Source organism: Calonectris borealis, chromosome 14 (assembly GCF_964195595.1).
Source record: "Calonectris borealis chromosome 14, bCalBor7.hap1.2, whole genome shotgun sequence".
NCBI lineage: Eukaryota > Metazoa > Chordata > Aves > Procellariiformes > Procellariidae > Calonectris > Calonectris borealis.
The window spans coordinates 17,253,326-17,278,259 of record NC_134325.1 but is presented as its reverse complement, the minus strand read 5'-3'; positions in this window follow the sequence as shown (position 1 = coordinate 17,278,259).

The window sequence follows — 24,934 nt, the reverse complement described above, 5'->3', positions numbered from 1 at the left end:
AGCATTTTTTTAGATGTGCTATGTCAGGTGAGTTGAAATTGCTCAAGGCTCTGCAAAAATTGAAGGTGTCAATTTTTTAAAAAATGGGGGCAAGATATAGTACAACAGCTTGTGTCAAATTGAGAAGGAATGGAACAAGTTAAGTTCTATGACCTTTGCATATATTGTATTCAAGATGGGCTTGCACCTGCATGACCCTCTTTGGTTGCAGAGGGTTGCCACTGGCTTGTGGTATCAAATCCAATGAAGTGGAAAATTGACAATAAGGGATTTAAGCTGTTGTTGTCATTGCCCCAGCTGTTTGGTTGTTGTTTTGATGACAGGATTCATTCATGTTCTACACAAATCCGTAAGGTAGCAGTAATTAGTGGCACCCATAGAAGTTGGGGGGGATTATACAACAATATGAAACTAGATAACAAACAGAAATTGCTTAAGTGTTCCAGCAGTCCTGTTCTAAAAGGAAGGTATAGGCATAATACATACTTTATAGATTAATAAATGTGCACTAGAAAAGGCAAATAATTTGATTTAAAACCAGTCAATGACAGAAACCCAACACCTTCATCTCTAGATTTATTTGAGACAAAACTGTGCCTGTGCAATAACAACAGCAGCAAAGGGAATGCTTGTGTGGAAATGCTCTCAGTAGGGCAGAATTTTTTTTCATATATATTTGTCATGTCTTATTTTAATCTAAGATTAAATGCACACTAGCCATTACAACTATTGTACTATAATATAACTAGCCTCTCTACATTCACAGTCCAAAGACTAAATGAGTTTTTGGTAATTTTAAACCTAAACCTATTCTGCGCTGACAGAATAGCACAGTAGGTAATGCTCACAAGATAAACAGTATAAATTACAACCTTATGCAGGCAAGATCAACTCAGTGTTGATAGTCTCTTGATTGGAAGTGGCTGAATTTTATCAGAAAATTTGTGAAATTGTTTAGAAGAAAGGCATGTTGTCTGATTATTTTATTTTTTTAATGATAACTGTAGAGATTCCTGAGAGGATTCATATGGAGGAAGAACAAAGCCCTGTACTATTGTTGTGATGTAAAACAATTGTTTCACTTTCTTGTTCAGTTCTTTTCTTTATACTTTTGAATTTCCTTCCATTTGCTGGTTGCCGCCAAAGATGTGCTTGATGCTGAAGGGAGCTTTATGCTATGTACAGATTCAGCCCGTGGCTCCAGAAATTTGCAGTCAACAAAGTAAATCATCTGTTACCTTGGATAAATATTAGCTCTGACAAATTAAAAATGCATTTTTCTGGTGTGCATTACACTCCATCTCACAAAATGGTAATTGTTATTACTGTTATTGCTCTTGCTTGTAGTGAGGCATCTGTTTCTCGTCTAATTGCTAGCATTCAAATCCCAGTCAGTTTAAAATAACTTCTCAGGACTTTAAGACAGCGTATCCAAAACATCATAGGCATTCCCGAGTCATACCTTTGGGGTTTTCTTTCTTGATGCAATTGCATCAAAAAAAGGCGCAGTGGTCAGGCTGAGATGGGTTGTGTCCGGTGCTGTACTCCACAGAAAGAAGAAACACGCCGAGGTGGTTCAGCTGCCTTTGACCGTCCGTGACTATTCAACCTCCGAGCTTGGCTATGGGTGATGGAGCCCGGAATCCACCACTGCCTCTTGCATAGTCACTTGAAGCTGGGAATGTGTTAAATGACTTTGTACACTCTGACATGGCCTTGCATGAGTGACGAGTGACAAACTATTTTTATTTTCTTCTCTTTGACAGTTAATCTTTACCATTTTTTCAAGCTGGAATAATCATCTTCCTTCGTACTTGTCCCTTGCAGCTGGTCCTGCTGCTTTGCTTCTCCATGTCCCTTGGCTGTTGTTTTAAAAATCCTCTTTAAGGTTTCAAGACTCTGTACAAGCAGTTGGGAGCTGTATCTTTTCTCTCCTCCTTGAAGAGGAAATTCTCACACCTACTGAGATATAATGATGGTACAAACACAAAGGCACCAATGTTCCTGGATTCTCTGGAATCGGCGTGGGGATTTTTAAACTTCCATTACTGCTGTTGCCGTTCCCCTCATCTCCCATCAATGAAACAAGAAAATGCAAAACATAAATAATAAAAAAAAATCCCCATTAGAAGAGATGAAAACATTTCTAATACCCAGATGAGAAACACTGGGGAGCTGCTGGGGGCGGGCCTGTCCAGAATGAAGGGTTTGTGTCTTTATTTAGAAATTTTCCAGTGATACTGAACCGACTGTAGTGAAACTGCTAGTCAGCCTTATCTCCAGGGGATGGAGGACCATGTTTAGAGATGGTTACCGGCAGCAGTCCTGATGCTCTGACTTTATTCTCATGCCTGCCGTGTGTTCCTGTTCACATTTCCCTGCTGCTTTTTTGTGAGTACAAGGCCAGTTATAATCCCTTATACTCATGTGTTTATTCATTAAGTACTCCAAATTAGTTCTGGTCTAGCTCTGGCTATTTCCTTGGAAGGGGCAGGCATGGCTGCATGGTCTCGCTTAAAAGAAAAATGCTTTCAAAATGCCACATTCAGCATAGATTCTCTTAACATGGACTCCTCCGAGTAATATGCACTCTTGTGCAGCAGAAGCGTCTTTTGGTTGCCAGGTTGTTGCAATGACTCCTTCAGCAGTTTTCTGTGGTAATTGCTTGAGGTATATGTTGTTACAGCTTTAGGATGAGTTTGTTCTTAGAGACACACTAATAACTCTTATGTGACAACTTTTAGATTTATTAAGATTTATACTGAAAATGTGACTATCTCAGAGTGTGTGTGTGTGCAGGAAGGCATGCATACGTGTGCATTCGTTTTTGTTAACGATGCATTGTGAGAGATGAAAGAATAGCAGTGGATTGCCAGGCCTTGAGAGCAGGATTTCTGTGGTAGCTGGCTTTTCAGTGCTGGTGAAAGCCTCTTAGTGTGAGCATAACATGACTCAGTGAGAGTTTTCTTTCACAGGTGAAAAGTAGTATGTTCTCTATAAACATGTATTCCTTGTCCACTGCAGTAGGGCTGCCCACCAGGATGCTGGAGGAAAATAAAGATTGTAACTGTTTGGTAATGATTACTCTGAAAGCACTCACCCACATCACTCATTATTATGTTTACCCCGTAATAATACTGTGATTTGGGCTAGCTAGTGCAAAACCTTTTCCCTCCTTGAACTGTCCTTTGTTAATGCTTTTGTGCTACTATTGGCTTGATTGGAACTATTAACACAATATTTCATTAAGTTTACAGTAGGAATTTTACAGTTGGGGAGAAAAAGGAATTAAGGGATAAGACTTCTAGTTCATGCTGAGAACTTCTGAACCTGTCTTGTTTGGAGTTATGTATGAAATCTGAAATACTCTGCATCTTCATGTGCAACAGCCAACAACACATGGGGTATATCTAATGGGGGTCTCTGCAACTGTCGTGACCTCTGGTAATTGCCAACGTAATCCTTCAATAGATTTTGTTCCTCCCTTCCCTCAGTACCACTTTGAGCAGTAGCGATTACGCACCTCAGCAGAGAAGTCTTAAGAATTTGGTAAGCACATTCCTGAATTAATAGTTGATACAAATGTAAGCACTGATTGATTTCATAACAGGAGTGCTAATTGGTTTTGATCTGAATAAAATGGGGACCGTTCTCTCCTTAGCTGCATGCTGTATGATGGTAGATTATTGAAGAGTTTCAACATTTACATCTCCCCTAGTGGAAGCCAAGAAATAAAAATGAAATGTGCCGTGTATTAGCGCTCCGAATATGAAATGGAAGATGGGTTTTCTATCGGCAGTAAGACATTAGCCAGTGATAGCTGTAAATACTCATCCAAAGTTTGCCGGATGCCGCAGCTGAGCTCTCTTGGCTTTAGATTGGGTCAAAGGGGATAAATCACTTCTGCAGCAATTATTTTCATGGCTGTTAAGTGTACAGGTAGGCTGCTAAATCTATGTATGGAGTGACACACTGCCAGGAAGTACTAGGAACCTTTTACTAGCCAGTGTGTGTTTCCAGTGCTGTGGCAATTGTCTTACTTGGCAAACAGCCGCTTGAAATCTGGTCTGGACAACTCTCAGATGTCAGATGTGACAGGACTTAGTTTCTTCTTCCATCAGTTTCTTATGTTTCTGAAATTTCAGATATATTCTAAACTCGCATAAACCTAAAACTAACCTTCCTTATCCTCAAAATGTTTTTACCCTGGGTGATTTCACCCATCCAATTTGCTGTTCAGCCATGTAATGCAGAAAAGGAAAAAGTGTGAGGGTAGCAACAAACCCACCGCAGTATTTGCAAGGGTAGGCTGCTTCCTTTGGTGGCTATGCTAGCTTTTTCTGCTTTAAATTTATAGGAAAATGTATGGCAGTTCTCACACAGCTTGGTGTTTGTATTGTGCTGAAATTGGACCATATTCTGTGAGATGCAGCTTTGAAGTTGTGTAAGGGATTTCTTAAATCTCTGTATGAGGAAACCAGAAGCACTGCTTAGGAGCTATCAGGCATCAGACCCTTGTAAAATGGGTCCTGGCACTGTGGAAGCTGTGTCTTTTGTATGGATATTGAGAGCATTTTTATGGTAATTCCATGGGGGGGATCAACGATAAAAAAGGCTCAAAATGTAGCATGGTGTATAAAACCGTCTGCAAAGAGCCCTCGCCATTAGTACTTGCAACAGAACTGACCTGCGCCAGAGTTTGGTGTCCAGTTGTAACTTGGGTGTTGTGTCCCAAGATGCTTTCTACTGTTTGACATATTAACAGATAGTTGTAGTGACAATAGTGTCTTGGTTTCTGGTGGTCAGAGAAAGACTGCCTAGAACTTCTGTCCTAGCACCTCATAATTTGTGTCTTTCCATTTTAGACCTAGTCCAAACCTTCCAACAAACCACAACTTGCATTTTCAAACTAATCACGGTCACTGCCAAGTAATGACTCATGCGCTATTTTACCTGTGCCTAAAGGAGCTCTTCCCTCCTTGGGTTAATCATCGAATTAGATTAATTATGCTGATTAGACACCAACTCTGACTCATATAACTCATCACTTCCATCATAGCTGTCTGGAATGGGATGATTAAACCCTTTCCAAACTCAGCTGGAATGAGTTGTGATAGTGACTGGTGCTGTGAGATCTCACTTTAGAATTGCCTGGAACTGTAAACTTTCGGTGTAGAAAAACCATGTAAGCCCCATGTATTTCTTCTCCAAATTATGTCTCTCCTATCACCACTTTTCTCTATTAATCCAGTTTAATCAAATCACTTTCTTCCTGCCTGGTTGTGGTTATGGTGGTTGGTCCTGGTCAGGCTTTTGTTTCTGGCCCTCCGTTGGGTTTGAATCCCTGTACAAGAATGTCACCTGCAAGCACGCTTGGAGAAAGAGGATTTTTTTTTTTGCCCAGCCTACACATGGAAGTATTTTTCAATGTAAGATTGTGTAAATTAAGGCTCTTGAAAACCAATCCCTGAATTTCCAAGTAGAAGTCCCCAAGATACGGTAAAACACGTGCTGCTGTTGTGACCGGCACTGGTGGAGGTGCTTCTGCCCTGTCCTGCTGCTGGGCTCTTCGTGGCTGATGCTGGGCTGGCTGCCATCTCCCTTGTGTGGGCACAAGCCACCCTTTGGGGACATATGGAGAACTGGTCTTTGTTCTCAGCCTGTCCATGTGAACGTTGGTGTTCAAAGGATGGGAGGAGCAGGAATGAGCAGCTGAGGGCTTCTGTAGCTCCCTGTGGCTTTTGCACCCTTGTTGGACTTTGTGCCAAAAAAGGCATTGCCGATGCCAAGTTTTTGAAAACGACTGTTCATAGCATGCAGTATATCTCACTATTTTCAAGACTACCATATGATACTGTAATGTTATTATTAAAAAAAAAAACAAGCCAACACTGAAGCATCCAGAGGTCCTTCTGTTTGCCTTCCAAATTGTGAATCACAGGAGTCCGTGTGTGCCTGCAGGGTCAGAGCTGGTGCCAGGAGGCCAGTGAGCCTGGCTCCTAGCTCTGCCCCCGGGTGAAATCTGGGGTGTTCTTAGGATTTGTGGTTGTTTTTTTTTTTTTTTTTTAAAAAAAGGGGGGGATTTTGTGAAACCTCTAAATATGGCAGGAGTTGTACTTAAAATTGGGAGACTCAATGCTAACGTGACCAAACAGGGAATCAGGCATATTGCCTAGATTTTTCTGTGGATTCTCTTTCCTTCCATGGGCTCTTCTACAACTAAAAATCCTTTGTTAGAAAGGAAAACCAATATATGTTTCAAAAATCAGGTCTTTACGTCTATCAAGATTTACATATGTAATATCTAAACTGGATTCAGGTTACATCATAAAGCTTTCATATCTAAATCACTTCAGGAAGAAAGCAGGGAGAAACTGAAATAGCCGTACAGACAAACCATACCGAAGTGCAGTTTGGTATCTGTTTTGTTTGGTTTTCTTTAGCTTGTGTGGAGATGCTATTTACTCCAATTCCTACCTGATCACCTGTTTCAGCCTCTTGCTGAATTAAGTTTTGGTAGTCTTGTATCTTGTCATCTTACTCTCATTTTAAAAGTCTGGAGGAATGGAGCCCTCATAAAAGCTACCTTGAAATAACAGAGTTCTGTGTGTTTGTCCTAATTATTCACAGTAAAACATATGCCAGATTTCTCTTGGTAAATGTGCCAGACAGGCACAGACTGTTGTTATTTGCGCACGGGATAGTATCGGGGTGTAGCAGGCTGCGTGGCTGCTGATCTGTTGCTTGTCCAAAAAAGGTTACTCTTCCCTTTGTGTCTGTGCCTGGCTGCCCTGGGAAGCATAATTAATCCAACTTGAATTATCTGCTTTGCTGTAAGTTAATATTCCTTAAAGTCAAGTAACAAACAGTAGCAGCTCATCTGATGGATGAAGTAGATCTGGGGGAATAGTTTAAGCTTGGAGTGTGGGCGAAAATACGGGATAGTGGGAAGAAGTGGGAGATGTTTCTGCTCAGAAAATGCCGCCTGCTTACGGGGACTACCTTAGGAACTGCTGAAAAGACAGATGTCACAACTTCTCTCGGAGGTTTTGGATAGTAATTCCCCAGCTCTGAAAAGAGATGCTAAAACTGCAAGCCCCTCATTCTGTTCCACAAATAAGTAAAAGGCATAAGTAATATTTATATTCTCTAAGATGGTGCAGTAATGTGTGTCTCTTCATTTACCTCAATGTGTGTGTATTGGATGATAAGTTCCATTTATTTCCCTAGATTAGTTTTATATTTTGATTTCCTGTTAGATTATTCTCTTTTTCCACTCGTGTTCCTCTTTATGAAATCTCTAATTTCTAATCTGAGGTTGTTTTACTGCCGTGTGGCAGGCCGATGTTTAGTTCTTCAGTAGATAACAGTATTGTTTTTACAGTTCATAGTTTCTTGCTATTCAAGTCCATAAAGCAGAGGAACAGCAGAAAGCATCCATCTGGCCAGATGCCAAAGGCTGGTGTCCAAAGACTGGCATCCTGGCTTGGGAACACATGGAACAGGAGCCGTGGAAAACGCTGCCAAGAGAGCAGCGGTAATGTGGCTGGCAAAAGCCGATTTCCCAGCTACAAGGGCTGGAGCAGCGGTATCATCGGGAGCGGCGTATCAATATCTACGTATAACATATGCTGCAAGGGGAAGGAGTGGAGGAAAGCTATGGCTTGGAAGAGAGTGGAACAGTGTATACAGAGAAGCCTTGTTTCCTTTGGTGATGCTTATGTGACTGACTGCATAAGAAGGTGTCATTTAAGTTGTGGAAGGATTTTTGCGTCAAGTTTGGTACAACACGAAACATTACATAAACTTGAGTTCTCATCCTGCCTCTTGCTCTTTTACTCCATGCTGTAGGGTGTCATTTAGGGTGTGATTTTTGGTTTTGGTCTGGTTTAGGTTAGGAGGCATTACCTAAGGTAAGGGTATCTTTGGATGCTGTAGATACTCTTGCTTTATAGCACTTGATGAGTGACGGATGCAAAAAATATTCTCTTTTTCTTTAAAAAAATGAAAAAAAAAAAACGAGCAATGAGTTTTTTCCTTCTCAGTGTTTCTTTCAGTACAAGCACGGCTTCAAGGCTGTAAGCTTCCCTTAATATCTATGGGGAAATTACCACCTGACAACTAGATATCTCACTAGTAAATATAATTTATTATTACTTTCAGATGGTTTATTATTAAGGGGAAAAGAGTGAGGGGAAATAGCTGTTGTTTGGGTTTTTTTCTCCCCTATTTGGAGGCAGTTACAGTATTCTGTATTAAATTGTTTTGTTTTGTGATCAAGATGCTTTCAGTAAAGTCCAAAAGGTAGAGACAGATGATTAATCGCTAAACAAATATTTACAAGAATCATCAATCAAGAGTCAGCAGTGTACAACAGCACAAAGAATGAGTGTTAATATTATATTGAAATATTGTAACAAAAGAAAGGGCAAATAAGATGGTTGCTTTTAACTGTAAACACAGTTTCTGCGTATTCATTGCGCCCTCCTTTTTGCCTTCTGCAGTGCTTTGGAAATGATGCGACTGTGTACATGGATCATACCTAATTCTGTGATAGCTAATCCTGTTAGCTTGATATTAATCCAAGAATGGGGCACATTTATTTATAAAACACTAAAACACTTCTTTCTTCATGGAAAATAGTTATTTTAGATTCCTAAGATAATAAATTATCTTATAGGGCCAATGCTCGTAGGTTTGAAATATAGTCCTGCAGCTCAAGGACTGAGTATTTCTGATATTCCCCCCCATCATTGTTTTGCTTTTTTTCTTCAGTTCTTAACTGCCTTCTCCTCTCATTTACTTTGGTATAAATCAAGAGCAAGTCTTTGGAAACTGGCAGACTGAGGCTGGTGTAAGACTTGGGTAGGAAATGTTTTAATCAGGGCAGGGTATATTGCCTCTAATGGGAGCCCTGGTAGTAATAGGGGAGGAGCAGCTGGGACCTCGGGGGATCTGGTGGCCTGCTCTCCTGCCAGCTGAGCAATTAATCTGGCAGCTCAAAATCTGCCTATTGGAAATGTCTGCGGAAGGGGGTAAAGGAGGGTGATGAGCAGGCCAGATACCTTTCCAAAGGCCTGCATTGAATTTTTCGTGTCAAATTATTCCTTTCTCCCTTAACATGTAAAATATTTGGGGTTTGCATAGGAGTAGTACTGGAGCCATACTTAGGAGATGCACAATAACTGATGAAGATGACTTGGAATCAGGACTGGTAGTAAGGGCTGAGGTTTCTAGAATCCTTGTAGCTGGAGACGGAGGGACGCTGCTGCGGCTGGTCAGGAGGAGAAGTGCTGCCCTGACTGAAGCCCCTTGTAGACACCAAGGGGACCAGCTCCTTTTTCCCGTTTGTGGCACAAGAGCCAGAGGAGAAATCTTCTGTAAGATTCAGCTTAACTTCCTCCACCACCTCTCTAACTCAAGCTCTAAATCCCACCTGTGCACATATTCCTGCTGCTTCAGCACCTGATTTCATACATGGATAACTCCGTTTTCTCCCTTCTCTTCCACTCCATTTCTGCACTAGCTGGATGTCTGTCCTAGAGCACATCTTACCCTTGCTCCTTCACTGCCCTTGTGTTCTCATCCTTACACCCCAGACTCCTACAGTCATGGCTCCTTTTCCCGTGCACGTCTCCTTGCTCCTCCCTGTTGTGTGCTCACCTGCACCCCTTCTTATCCTTGTAGTCTCAGGAAAGGTATGAGAAGGCTGTTCTGGGCGTGACATTTTTGTCTTCATTGTAGTGTAGTCTGGAAGGCGAGAATGCAAACTTACACTTCAGCCTTGGAAGAAACCATTTCCACTTTTGCCTGGAGTGGTGCAGCAGAAGGCTTGTGTCAATGGCCAGGAGCAGAGCAGGGGCTGGATGAAGCCCTGGCTGGCTGTGTCACCTGGCTTGGGTCCTCCAGCCCTGCAGTATGAGATCTGCTACCTCGGTCAAGAGAAGTGTGGTGCTGCAATTGCTCCTTTCAATCTCAGTCTTTAGAGGTTGTGGGACAAATAATTAAGGACACCTTGTGTGTGCTTTTTTGGCTTTAAAAAAAAGCAACTGATCTCCTTGCGTGCTTGCTTCTTGCTGTGTTATGTTCCAGTGATCTTGTGTTCAAGACACATGGGCTCTGAACTTCCAAAATGTGAGCAAAGTGTGGATATTGCCTTTGGCTTTCTAAGTGCATACTCTAGAGGACATGCTTCCTGTATGTGGAGTGTTCAGTCTTGCACTTGTGAATATTGAGACCCAAAGCCATTTCTATAGGCTTTAGAAAATAGTTTGGCCTTTTTGAAGGAAAGCAAACAAACAAAAAAAACGAACTCCATCATAGCTTAGTTATACCTCTTCTCTAATCCCCCTCCACTGGCCTTTGTGGGCTTTTTTTGGAGTTTGCTGCTCTGGTGACATGAGATCAGCTTATTCAGGAGGTCCCAAACCCAGTTGGTCTTTAGATGAAGCAGTAGCAATACCGTATGGATACTGAGGGTATAGTAAAACCTGTCATTCTTACCTGCCTTCCTTTGCTTTAAGTCAGCTTGACTTTCTGACTTTCAAGTCTGAAGGATGAGGCCCCACGGAGAACTTTTCTGCTGGGCTAGTGGCTCAGTCGAAGTTTGGAAGAGCACGGGTCCTCACACGAGAGAGAGGGAGTGGGAATGCGCAGCTGCGAAGTGGGGAGGCAGTGGGACCTCACCCTTTTGATGGCAGCAAGATACTGGATCTATAGACCACTCTTAATACCAAAGAGGGCAGTTGAGCCTTCTCTTCAACTACATGATCCCATGGTCTTCCTTGTGCCACAGCTAGAACCTATGTGCTGTTAAAATCCGTGTGGGATCTTAGAGTGACTTCAGCTGCTTAAGAATCAACTCTTAGCTGGACTTTTAAAGTACAGCTGAACTGACCTAGTGGCAGGCTGCTGCCAAAAATGCTGGTGTTGATCTTTCCCTCCTGGCTAGAGACTCCTCATGAGGTTTTTTTGTTCCTGAGTAAAAATCTGAAGCCTTGGGCTAGTTGAGTTTCTTCAGCTTGGCTCCCGTAAGGGTCAGATGAGTGCCCGTGCTGGCGTAGGGGAGGATGTGAAGCTGCGGCTGGGGTTACGGGAATGGGACCACCTCTTCTGGCACCTGTTTGTTCACATGAGAATTTGATTTCCTACCCCATTAGCCAGTTGCCTTAATTTGACTTTGACAGTTTCATCAAAAGTGGTTGGCTTGTTTCTTTTTCCCTTTCAGATCTGACTCCTTTCATGGAGTTGCCTTGCTGGAGCATTAAGGTTGGGGGCTTTTGTCCTGCAGCCTTCCTTGCGCACAAGGTAGGGGATAGATGGGGGGGGGGTTTCATTCTGTGGTTGCCTTGCTGCTCTTCGAGGCATTTGTGAGAGAGCATGCGCGTGAAATTAGGAAGAATTCAGAAACTGTACATATGCAAATTCCCTCAATCACTTATCTGTGATTTTATTGTTTTAGTGTTGTGATCTCATGGCTGAAAATCCATTTTCTCCCGCCAGTATCATTTGTTTCCTCCATGTCAAATGCCACTTATGTGTGGCAGAAGGCCACTAATGCAAGTTAGATATACTGAAGCTGTGAAGAGATAGTATTTCAGGCAAAGCAGCTTACAATTTATTGGCTTTGTTCTTTTTAGAAACCTTATTATTATTTTTCTCTAGAGCTGTCGAAGAGAAGGTGAAAGATTCTGTGCAGCTTCCACGAGCGTGGTCATGCTGAGAGCAGATGGTCCGTTCTTGGAAACGGTCCCAAGCGATGGATTACTCATCCGATGCAGAATGATGCACCAGAAAATTGCAGATTCATTGGGATCACTCTTTGACTCCTTTAAAGCTTTGATTCTTTTAACTTTTCGGTTTTACTCATCTGCCTGTTTTGTTGCTCAAAAAAACTTCAATAAAATAAGCTCAGCCAGAGCCATAAAGACATTTATAATTTAAAAGGGAAACTACTACAATGCATCTGAACTGAGGGGAGGGAAGACTTCGGAAGTATAGTTTCTTGTATTGTGCGGTTTAAAACAAACAAACAAACAAAATACCAGTTTTCATTAGAGTTGCCAGTGGAAAAGAAGTAGTGCACCAGCGTAATAGACTTCTTTTGCACTTGTCAGTACTATCACTTAGTAATATTTCACTTATTCAAACCTACCATCAGGATCATTTCTTATGTATGCATTATTTCATGTTTGCATGTGATCCTGACTTCTAAGCCATGTTAAAAGAAAAACACGTGTTTGATGAATTCTGATACAGGATTAAGGAATAAAAAAAAAGTCATAAGAAGCTGAGAAGTTGATTATTATTCGTTGTAAATTCAGTGAACCAATCTTTTTGGAAGTGGCTCAGGGCGCTGCAGAAACTAATTTGGCAGGAGTATTTCTAGCTAAGTCCCTGACTGATGCTGAAGGATAATTTTTTTTTTTTTTTCTTCCTGTCTATTGCTCTGGTTTGTCACATTGTTTCTCAGTATTTATTTCTCTGCAGATAGCCCCATACCCAGTGCTCATTGTGCAGCTGCCAGTAAAACGTCCCCTAATCCATCTCGGAGAGCAAAGAACTCCCTTTGTCAGCCTCTCTGGTGTAACTAAGGGATGTAAATGGATGTTTTCAGCCACATGGAATTATTCCTCCAGAATATATTGAGTTTCCACTGGCCTAGAAGGGCAGGAATTGGGAGCAGGTTTTTATGAAAATCTGATGAAATCACCTAGGCAGTGGAAGAAGCAGACGTGTAACTTCATATTCTCTAAAGTCCAGCCTTTGGTTGTCCTGTGGTTTGACTGTGCTACTGCTAGCGCTGCGGAGTCGTTAAAGGGTGATGTTCTCCTTAATGTGCTTAGCAGTAGATGGGAATAGGGTCCTGCCCCCTGCTTAAACGTTCTCCGTGCAAGAGGGGTCTTGGCTGTCGCAGCCCCTTGTCCCAGGGGACCATGGCATGAGCGGAATAAGAGTGATAAGGTTTTGGTCCCACCTTCTTCATACCTGCCTGCTGAAAACATTTTCACTTTACAGGTCAAAGGTGTGAAAAGAGTAATGGCGATCTGGAATTGCTCAGTGTTGGCTTTCTCTTCTTGTTTCCCCATTCATTTAATGGCTCTCACCTTCTTCGTCTTTGGAGACTGATTTACAAGAGAGATTCCGCTGGCTTTCCTGAAAGCATCTAATTTTCCCAGGAGCAAGGCACTTGAACAGTTTCTGTTAGTGTTGGGGTGATGCAGGCTTTGTTGTGCCCGCGCAAACACAAGTGAATGGGCTTCATTTTACTTTCATTTACCCCAATTCAACTCCATTAACTACAAGAGAATTGACTTCCCTCTTCTTTGTCAGAAACAGATTTAACTGTACTATTTTTAATCCAGTGAGAATTTAACTCTTTGGGGCAATGTATTAATACCACTGTTCTTAAACATACGACCCCAGAGCAGAACTGGTTCAAATGAGTTAATTATCTTTAGCTGTAGATTTTCACAAACGCTTTTTAAAATGGGCTATAATATGATTTGAAGCTTCATGTTAATCTGTACCATTCTTTTTAATATACTACAGGAGAGTGAGGTGTGTGTGTGTTCATCTGCTGTGTGCGTATATTTTAAATTTCTGTATATGAAGGAAAGAAATTTTCCAGTCTTTTATGGTTCTTGCTGCTAGTGTCTTGGTTGGCTATGGCATAGAAAGGGATTACTCTCATTTTATTAGGTTCCTAAATGTCTGTGTAATACTAATTTTATAAATGGGTTTGAAGTCTTAAAGTTGATTTCTTGAAAGAGCGCAGTTTCTGGCTAACAGACTAGTAATAGGACAAGAGCTGTGATGACTAAGCATCCTGCAAACCATGAGGTTTGTATTGCAGTGCCTCCGCTCATTTAACCTAAAATAACTTTAGCTCTTGTTAATTCACAGGAGGCAGGGTGTTGGGGAAGTAATCTGGGATGTAGCTTAGTAGCCACTCCATTTACGATCATCAGTTTAAATGTCACGAACAGAAGTGGGCATGTATTTGAACAAACATTATAATAATTTAAATTTTTTTAATTAGATCTTTATGAGAATTTTTTTCTTTATTTGAGCTTTTGCTGTATGCATTCTTAATTACACATCCAGAAATTGTCCTATTATAATCAGTCACATGCTTATGCCCTTGGCAAGAATGAAGGATGGTGAGGGCAAGACTATTTTTCAGGAGTAGGGTTTGAACAAATTTCATCATTAATGTTTGAATCTATATTGTATGAGATGATGCATATTGCATGAGGTTATACTACACTGTGTTCATACCATGCTAGATGCAGAATAAAAACCCTGTAGGACTATCGGAGGGACGTAAAGCTGTGCTGATACCCAGCGGTGCAGTTTGCTCATCTGTGTGAGTTACTAACCATGGCTCGCCATCTACAGAACAGCCCTGCCCCTTTTGCAAACCTAATCAAGTATTTTTACCTTTTTCTGTCTCATCTCTAGTAACTTCAAGGTAAGTCAAATCCATTGTAGAGCCATTTTTCTGCAGTTAATTTCCAGTTTCTTAATTAGTTGGCTGAGGAAGCTGATCTGACTTGGGGACTCAGGTGCATACGATCACTACAGAGGGAATGGTAATGGTGTAGGTGTCTTGGGGGAAAGGCAAAACTTTTTTTTTGGTGGCAGCACAGAATTATGTTGTCTTAAAATCAAAAATGATTATGCACTCTGAAAGTTGAAGTCATCCCACCTGAGGGTGGGGAAAAAACATGCGATGTTCCAATTGAGTTAACAAATTTGGTTGAATTTTTGTTACTCGTAATAATCAATGCTTTTAATTTAGAACATGCTAATAGTTCAGATGGGATTTGTGGTGGTGTTATCTAAAAACTGTGGATAAACTAAAATCCAAATCCATTCTTGGTAACTTTGAAATTTATCCTATAAATTATTCATCCAGCTTCTGTGAACAAAAAAAAAAAGTCATCCCAATACATAATTCTTTTTATTCAGACTGGTTTACTCATCACCATATTCTAATGAAATTAGAAATTTGATTTTTCCATGTTTTTCATTTATTCTAGCCAATATAAGTGCAAATAAAATGGGTAGTATTTAATGTTTCCTCTTATGGACTTGCAATTGTTTGGTTGAGACGTAGTGGGGTGCTCCTATCCTGTACTGTGCTGGGAGCTGCTGGGCTCTCTTATCTGAAAAAAAGAAAAAGTGAATAACCAAGATCAGCAGAGTGGAAAGATCTGAATTTATGGAACGTGTATTCCAAGCTGCTTTTGAATCAGTTTAAACACAGGGCCACATAGTTACATTATCACATCAGCCAAATTTTAGGCCTTGCATTTATAGAATTTTTCTCTATTAAAAACAAACAAACAAAATCTTTGTAAGTTACCACCCAGTTTTGAGGGATAATTTAGTGAAGGTTTATTTCCCCAAAGGAACTGTTAAAAGCAAAGTGGTAATGCACAATCCTTTTTGTTCAGAACCGTCTCATGCCTGGACTTTTTGATCCATGAAGTGGGCTCAGTGCCCTGCTACGGACATTGGCTTGTTCTTGGGGTTTTTTGCCTTCTCATTGTTAAACCCAGAAGATTTGTTTCCTTTCACACCAAAGCGAGAGGGATTGTGACAGCTGAACTGCTGTAAAGAAATGAGATGGTAAAACAGGATAGGATGTGTACAAATGCATAATTTCACTTCGGGGCGTAGATGTCACTTATGTCTCTACTCAAGTTGGTTACAAAAACTAATATATATTAATGTAAGTCTGCTGCCTGTTGAAGGAAATGTTATAGGTCAGATTTGGACATGGACAGGTTTTAGACTAGATATAAGGAAGAAATTTTTTATGATGAGGGTGGTGAAACACTGGAGCAGGTTGCCCAGAGAGATGGTAGATGCCCCATCCCTGGAAACATTCAAGGTCAGGTTGGATGGGGCTCTGAGCAGCCTGGTCTGGTTGAAGATGTCCCTGCCCATGGCAGGGGGGTTGGACTGGATGACCTTTAGAGGTCCCTTCCAACCCAAACCATTCTATGATTCTATGTCTGTGTCTGGGATCTGTAGTATATGCACGGCGGGTAGTAAACTGAAGCGTTTTCCAGGGCAGATTTCGGAGGATGTGCGAGGGTAGGGTGGTACCTGCCCGTTCCTCCGATGACTGTAAGGCGAGAGAGGGACCCTGCTCCTCTGCAAACACAACCAAGAGCGCCCCGTTTTCTCCAGCTTCCCTCCAGCACCCTTTAGGACACCCTCAAAACCAGGAGCATCAATGGTCTGCCTTTCTTGGCACGTTATTGTGGCAGGTTGCTACCTTTTTGAGTCCAAGGACAACACCGGCGTATAGACCAGTGGAAGTGTTTAGCATTCCAGGAGGCACTAGGTGAAGCTTCTGGCTCTCTTCTGTGTATTGCAGGGAAATCTACGTGTTGAAAGTGGGACTGAGGGGTCGGTTCTCTTTTAGCTGGTATCAAGGTCAAAAGATTTGGCATTGACAAGATTCAGATGTGTTTACTATGTTTCTAATGCTGTGCAGAATAGAGTCAGTGACGTAAGTGATTTTGGCTGAGTTTTTCTTCAGTCTTTGTCTCTAATATGTATGATGACATGGACTGTAGTTTAAAAAAAAAAAAAACAAACACAAACAGCTTCATTTAAAGTTGTTTGGGTTTTTTTTTCTTGAAAATGATTATATAATGTAGCAAATTCCTTTCTTAAAAGTAATATGGACTTTTCAGCACCCCTGACTTGGTGGGGTTTTTTTCTTTACAATTACCTTTTGCTTAGATGCAGGCAGCAACGTCACCGGTAGGTACTTTCTTTTTTTGTGTGCTGGATGTGCTTGCCTTGTCAGACCAGCAATTCTCATTTAGCTGTAATGTCATCTTTAAAAATGAGATTATTAAATGAGATAATGACACTGGTGACCAAGGAAGGGGAGGAGGATTTTGTTTGAGTTAAAAAGAATTGTTTTTAATTAGACAAGTGCACATTCTCAGAAAATGTTCATATTAAACCCAGTAGTGATTGTGAGGGTTCTTAAATTCAACAGCAAGTCAACATTGACAGTCAAATCTCTAAATAAGTGGGAAGGAAGTCAGAGATACCATGTTTGCTGATGATTTTAAACTAAGCCGTAAATAAAACCTAATACTTCCTTGCAGCTATACTATTTACTTCTCTCCTGATGGGTATAAATTAAAGTCGCTGAATCCCTGCCTGAGCCCAAGTGAGCGTGCTTCTTTGTAACACGCTAAAATGGCCGGTCCTAATGTTTTTTAGGGCTGTTACATCCTAATGGATGTGGACTTTACATTATTTTCTTCCACGGCGAAGTATGTTTCCATTAGTGTAAGACAACTGCATCTTTATATGGCTCAGTTGTTTCCACGTCCTAAGTGGAAGAGGAATAATAATAATAAAAAAAGTGTCAGTTTTAATCAATATCATCAGACATTATGGGAATTGAATTCTACCTTGCTGCTAATATATTAGGTATATTCTGCTTTATCTTCTCTTGCAGAATTGATTTGCCACTATTCAGTTCGCTTGGCCGTTGTCATGCAAATTGTGGCATTTCTCCCCCATTGACTGCACAAACGGAGATTAGATTTGAAAATCGAGTCTCACTGACCAGCTGCTGTGTTATTTTTCATTTGATTTCTCCCTCCTTCCCTTACCAGTCCTGTTCCCTTGTTTTCACCTTCCCGGCTGGCAAGGCGCTGATAATGCGGTCTCCGGGGAGCGGGGTGGGAATTGGCTGTGTGCAGCTGGGGCTGCAGCCCGAGAGCAAGCCCGGGCGGGTGCTGGGATGAGCTCCCTGCTCCGGGATGCACTGCTCTTTTGAAGCAGCTCTTGCTCATGGCCCTCGAAAGTTTGAGGGAAGGGGAGAAGAGAAAGTAGAAATTGTTCTTCGTATTGCAGTGGGGTGTAGAGGATACTCAGGACGGTAGGTTTAAGCGGCGAGCAGTGGGTTTTGTTTTGTCTCTGTCATGGAGGTAGAGTGAGGACTTGGGGAAGAGCTTGCTCTCTCCCCTGTATGACCCGGCATGTCAAGCAGATGACTTTAAATCGGGTATTAATTGAAGTTGTGGATGTCCCCTCCCTGGAAGTGTTTGAGGCCAGGGTGCATTAGGCTTTGAGCAACCTGGTCTAGTGGAAGGTGTCCCTGCCCATGGCAGGGGGTTGGACTAAATGACCTTAAAGGTCCCTTCCAACCCAAACCATTCTATGACTCTAAATTAAGACAGGGATAGCTGAATGCAAAAGAAGCATCAGGACAGGGTCCGGGCTTACAAGCTTTATTGTATTTTGCCTGCTTTGTCAGAGCGCTGATGGCAGTGTTTAATATCAGTGTTCTCGCCTAGTGAGTGTTCAGGGTAGATGGTAGGTAAAATATTTGGCCTAGGAGTGACAGTGACTGAGTTTGCCATGATCTAAGCTTTCATCAGCTCTGAAAAGCAGAGGTCACTGGTTTAGTGGCACGTGATGGTAGATCTTGTTTCCAATGCTTGAGGCCGGGGAAGGGAGGGAAACCAGGTGGGTTTCTTGAGTTATATGCATGTTATTGAGCCTGTTGTGTCAAGAAGAAAGTTAGACTAAAGTAACTTGAGGAAAGGAGCGGGGAGGAAGTGAGATTTAAAAAGAAAGGGAAAAAAGGGCAGACAAGAAGAGCAAGCAGGACAGAACTTCTTGTTGTGCTGATGAATTCTTGTCACTTTAGCTGTGTTTGGTCACTTACTGAACATCTGAACACTGCAGAACCCTTCGTATATTTATCCTTAGTGTTTCTGCAAGATAGGGAAAGAAATACTACTTTTTTTTTTTAAACAGAGGCACAGTAATGTCTCTGCAAACTGGGGCCAAATTATTTGCTTTTCCCAAAAATAAATACAAATATTGTAGGTCTGTAGTGACTCTAAACTTAAATATACTTATTTTAATATCGAGCCCTAGTGGAGACAAAGCACAAATGGTTTGTAATTGAATTGTAGCTAGTATAGTTGCTTTTAATGTTATCATTGGCCAACTTAGAAGTAGTATAATATATCTTGTATCTTCTTGGGTTTCAAAGCGAAGTAGCAAAGTCAAATCAGTTGTTTCTGTATAGTGTGCTTTCTGGCATTGAAGGTGCAGTCTAAACAACTAAGACCCGAAGGCAAGAATAGCAGGCAGAAGCGTATCTGCATCTCGGGGTGCTCCCCGTTGCTGGCACAGCCTTCAGGCAAGGCTGGCGGGGGACACCCACTTCACCCAGGAGAGCTGGATGCAGCGATACCTGCAACAGCCCTTTGCTCCCCTTTTTGTAGCTCCCTTTCTGCTTCCCAGGTAAACTTGGATTCCTGTGGCAATGCATTGCATCAAGTCTGATGGAGGAGCACAGTAAGACCTGGTTACTACCCAGTGAATGCCTGGCCCCACCAATTTCAGCAATAGCCACTCGAGGAGTTAGGGTCTTGGCTTGAACACTCTTCATCAGCGTGGGTCTTTGCCTTGGTACTCCCCTGTCTTGCACTACTTGTTTTTAGCCTTTAATATTTGTAGTCTCAAAATTCAGCTAATGTTCAAAACACTATTTTTTACTTTTTTTTTCTTTATGGCATAGTTATCAGCATGACCAATATGTGAGATATAATTAACTTTATAGGAATTATCTTGAAGATTTTGCTTTCACTAGTGAAAACATTTCACATGGGAGTAGATTTGAGATCTAATACTAAATTTCATACAAGACACTTCCTAAAATGCTGTTAATCACGAATTTCTTTGTAAATTAAAAGAAAACATACTCAGTCCATACAGTAATTTAGATGAGAGTATTTTTTTTATATATAAAAAATAGATTGGATCTCTGCATAAAGTACAATGTAATTCATTCTTACTGAGGATTACCATGCTTTTTGTAAGATAAATAATACTGTATGAATGTGTTACTACTGTATATCCACTTTCAGACAAGTGGTGTGTCCCTTGGCTGATTCTTGGATTCCCTTCCAGCAAACAGGTACCTGTGCTGCTGCACACGAATTAAATGAATGAACAAGTCTTTGTGGGTGCGGGCCACGCAAACCCTTGTGACCCAGGAGGAAGGAGTCATCTTGACCCGGGGAGCTGATGCCCTGCTTGCAGCATGTGCAACTACTTGGTTTAAAAAAAACCGGACTCCATTAGGTCTTAGACCAGTGTTTTTTTACTCTTCGTTCTCCCCAGGAAAGGGGAGATGTAGATGTTGATGGCAACCCTGTAGATGTTGAAGGCAAAGTGACTGGCACCATCCTCTTGCCCGGACTCTCTGCTTCTGAATTAACAGTCCAGAAGTTGCTTTTCACTTAAAAGATGCTCATTCAGGTTTCTAGGCAACCGAGCCCATTTTCACTTCCCCCCACTGAGAGATAAGAGCTGACTCCTCATGCAGGGAGGCGAGACCATGATGGATTTCGTCAGCCTTTAATTTGAGCTGAAATAAAATGTGGCCCTCAAATGTCAGGGCAAGTCAGCTTTTTAAAAAAAAAAAAAACCCAACACCACACCAACAAAAAAACCCAAAACCAAACAACAACAAAAACCAACCCAACAGTGCACTGGGAGTGATAAGGAGGAAATTGCTGCTGCTGCTAATTAAGCAGTAGTAAGAAGTATCTGCAGAACTGGTGCCTGCAGGCAGGAGCCACATGCTCCTCAGCCCTGCTGAGAAGGGCTGTTGTGTCTTAGCCCAGGTGTCCAAGGCAGGTTGGAAGACATAATTTCTTTCCACTTTGACTCTTCTCAGCTGATGCTTGGATCAAACAAAGGTGACTCCCATCCCTGCAGTCCAGTGGCCAACTGCTGGTGCTCCAGCGTTTCCCATCCACCCGTGCAGAAGATGCTCAGATCTGGCCCACCACGGCATCGCAGATCAAACAGGGGATGCTTTATAAACACAACTTGCTTACGGCAGGATGAAAGCAGGGTTTGGGAAGACTTGGACATCTCGCAGCAGCAGTTGGGCAGCGGCTTGATAGATGTTTAACTAGCTTCTAATAGTCATGTTTGGAAGAAGAGATTTGGCACTGTCTCTTCCTTAGGGGGTTTTGCAGGCCAAATAGCTGGTGTGATGGATGGTGGAGGTGTTAGCAATTTTACTCTTGGGGATGTTAAGGCAATTCAACACTTAACTGAACTTTCCCTGTTCTGGACTCTGTTCTGTGTACTGATGCTTCACCCTGAATTCCCATCAATCTGAGAATTTCCTTCTCTTGTCGTGGTCTTTGTATTTGTCCCAAATTGTGCAAATTCTGCTCTGTCTCCGTTAACAAAGCGAAGGGAAACTGGACTGGTTCTCCGGCCTGCCTTCTACCCAGCAATTGTTTCTAGGTAAATGAATTTATAATCTCAAACTGGTAGCTATGTATGTTCAGTTAATGTCCTGCATATTTTATAAATCCTTCCTTAACAAGGAATTATTTTATCCATGACAACTGCTGTGTAATACAGCTGCAGCGGTGACAGATACTGGCTTGGTGCTAGCAGACAGATTTTATTTATTTTTTTTTTTAAAGTGCAGTGACCTGCAGGGCTGCTGCGTAGGGAGAGCAGATGAGCTGCTGCCGCAGGTGCGGGCGGCTCTGCCTCCTTTAACTCTTCCCTGGCAGCTTTCGCCTACGGATTAAAGACTTCTGATTCCGTGGCTGCTCCTGTAATCTGGAAGACAGAGAGGGATGGATGCTGTTAGGAGCAGGGGTTTTGTTTTTCTGTCTGGGCTTGTGTTTGTCCTGGCTTATTGACATATTGGTATTCATTTAATGTCTTAGAGAGTCTAAATTGAGGGCAGAGGGTTAAATGTTATCACAAATTGTAGCTGTGTTCCAGTATTCATCACCCTCTGAGGTCCTCCTCCACCCTCCCTCTTCAGCCCCTGCCGCTGCGTGCATCCCTTCGGTAGTATTCCTCTGGATGACTCCAGAGGAGTGTTTTATTTGTCTGGACTGGATGTTCTTCCCTCTAATTAGAAAACTATATTTTGGATGTTGCCCAAAATATATGGCTTAAATTCATTTTGACACTGTAAGAAGCAAGACGCAAGGAGCTGGAAATACTGTTAATGTTAATATAGTGGATTTGTAAGTCTTGCATTCCCCTTGTACTTGCAGTCGAAGGAATTGTCGCTTGTCCATATTCTTGTGTAACTGAATTTTTATTGACAAGTGTTTTAGTTATCGTAGCTTTGGAATTAAGTCAGCTACCTTTTTTTCTGTATTTTCTATATCCTCACATATTTATGTTTTTGATGCTGTGTTGCCAGTGTAATTGGCAAAACATTCACAGGAACATAAGCTATCTTTGTTAGGGAAGTTCTTGTTATTGTGATGTCTTTTCTGGGTTTTAATGTGAACTATATCGTAGCTTTCCAAGCTAAACAAAGCCACTCTTTCCCCTTTATCAGTCAATATTTTCTTGTTCCAGCCTTAGCCCCTTTCTAACTTTTGGTAAAACTTGAAATGTACTTCCTATGGAACTTAGTTTTTCAAAGGGTACATTGAATATAACTGGGTGAAAAGCATTGAATCTGATACAGTAATTGTATTTAAATAAGATCTTACAAATAAGGTCCTCTTGTTAGCAGAGATGGAGAAGCCCATTAGTCTATTTGAATTTTCACAGCAGGAAAGCAAATGGAGTTAGGAAGTGGATTGTGTAGAAAGACTAGTAGACAAAATAGGGCAATTAAACGCTACGTGTGGGAATTGCTTTTTACTTACCTGTTTCTTGGGTAAATTTTTTTCCATGTCACTATGAAAGAGGGAACCAGTGTGAGAGAGCTGAATGATATTTTGAATGACAACCTGTGACATGCAAGATCAAACTCTATGAATAAATAATTTTTCTTGTATTTGACAACAGTATAAAACGGTATTGAGTGTTTTCAGTGTTAGATGTTATATGAACTTGAAATTGTGTGTTTGGTGGCAGTTGGAGTGTCTTTCAGATGTGTATTTCAGATTGGTGGGTTTAATTATTTATACTTAAATCTCCGGTATGTACACTAAATCATTATGATGATGGGACTCTTGCTTGCCAGTATTATTTCATTAATCTTACAGTAAGAACGCATGAAGTGCGACTTATTGAGACACAAAACTTAATAAATAGCCCTAACATCTTGCATCTGGAGTTGTGGGCAGATGTCAGCCCAAGATGCTCCACCGAATGCAAAGAAAAAGACGGGTTCCTGAGTTTCGTGGCAAATATGTGGAAAGGAGGGTTAAAAAATATCCATCCATAACTCATTATGACACAAATTGTTGATTTCTCAGAATTGCAGGGTTCTTGTTGCCACTGTTTGATTGCAATGAAGAACTGATGACACCCAGGCAGAAGGTTGAAAAGGTCTCCGCTTCCTGGCAGCACCTGTACCTGTTGGCTTCTCTGATTCCCGACGCACGTTTTGGTTGCTTCCAGTTTTTTTTTCTTAGATGTGAAACAGGGCAAGCAGTCACGTGGGAGACTTTGCGGAGTCCTCTTGAGCAAATCACAGGGGGACTGCACCGAAGCCACAACTCCGTTGACTTTTGCAGGAATACTTAAGTTTTGTCCTTTTGCTCCTCGCTGAGCGAACTTGAATAGTTGGGCCACAAAATGTCTGTGAGATGGGATTACAGTTTTCTGCCCGTCGAACATACATATACAATCAAGGTGAAAACTGCTTGTTCTTTGAGTTTCTCTCTTCTGCAAAAGATGCAGCTCTCCCAGTGCTTGTGTTTAGTCATGTAACTTCAGCACAGATCAAGTTACTGACCATGCTGTTTGATGTATGTATAGGTACAGGCATTTTCCTTGATCATATATACATATGTATTAAATACCAATTTAACATCATTTGATACTGTATGTGGGGGTATATAAAACCATTGACACTGATGTTGCACTGGTGATGTGATCATAGTCCTTTATGAAAAGGTCTGAGATGCCATTTGATCCAACAGAGTACACAGTACTGAATGTGATGGGCAGTTCTGATATATCAGGCGTGCAAACTATATTAGTGTTTTAAAATTCTATTTCTGTTCAGTTATTTCCATTTGTACCTTCTGTTAGTACCTTTTCCCATTCCCTGGTCACAGCTATTAAATGATGGGAACTGGAGGTAATACATCAATATCCTAGAATTGCTTCCTTACTTCTCCCCTCTTCAAGTAAATAGAGTGGAATAATACTGAGACAGGGTTTCTTGTGTTAAACCTTCCTTAAGATTTTTTTTCTCTCCAGGAGTGGTAAACGCACACTGGTGCTTTGCTGTGTTAGGTCTCAGACCCACTTTTCAAAGCTTTGCCTGAAGGTAAGCACCAAGTACAATTTTCATACACTTGCTACTGCTAGTGACAAGATTGGCAACAAAGCTTCTGCAAACTATCCATTTTTATTTACAGCTACAAATACCTAACGTTGTGGTGAAAAACTTTATGCTGTGTTTCTTTGACGTGGGATTCGCTTCACGTTCACGAAAGCACAATCTCAAAGGCAGTGACCGAAAAATGAGTGGATGGAAGTTTGTTCTTTCTCCTGCCATTTTATTAGTGTTGGAGAAAATTTGCTTTCAGCATCTATTGTGCTTCAATTTTCCCTGGCTTTATTGGGTAGGGGGTGATAATTCAAGGCTTTTCTTCTTTCTACGAAAAACTGGACTATATTCTCTGCTTACATGATGCAAATGTCCTTTTTTTTTCTTTCTCTGGGCAGAGAAAAGCGAGTGGGTTGGTAACACAACGCATTCAGCACAGGCTGCAAATCCTATCTGCACACAATGATAAAACATATCCCTAAAAATGTAAATTAGCCTTCTTAGTCTCCACGCTAATTTTCATGTGTATAGTGGAAACAAAAACATAATAAGGAAAGATGTAGCTGTTTAACCAGATTATCTTTAAGAAGTGACAGAGATATATGCTGGCTAATAGCCAGCTCCTGGTGAAATGTCTGC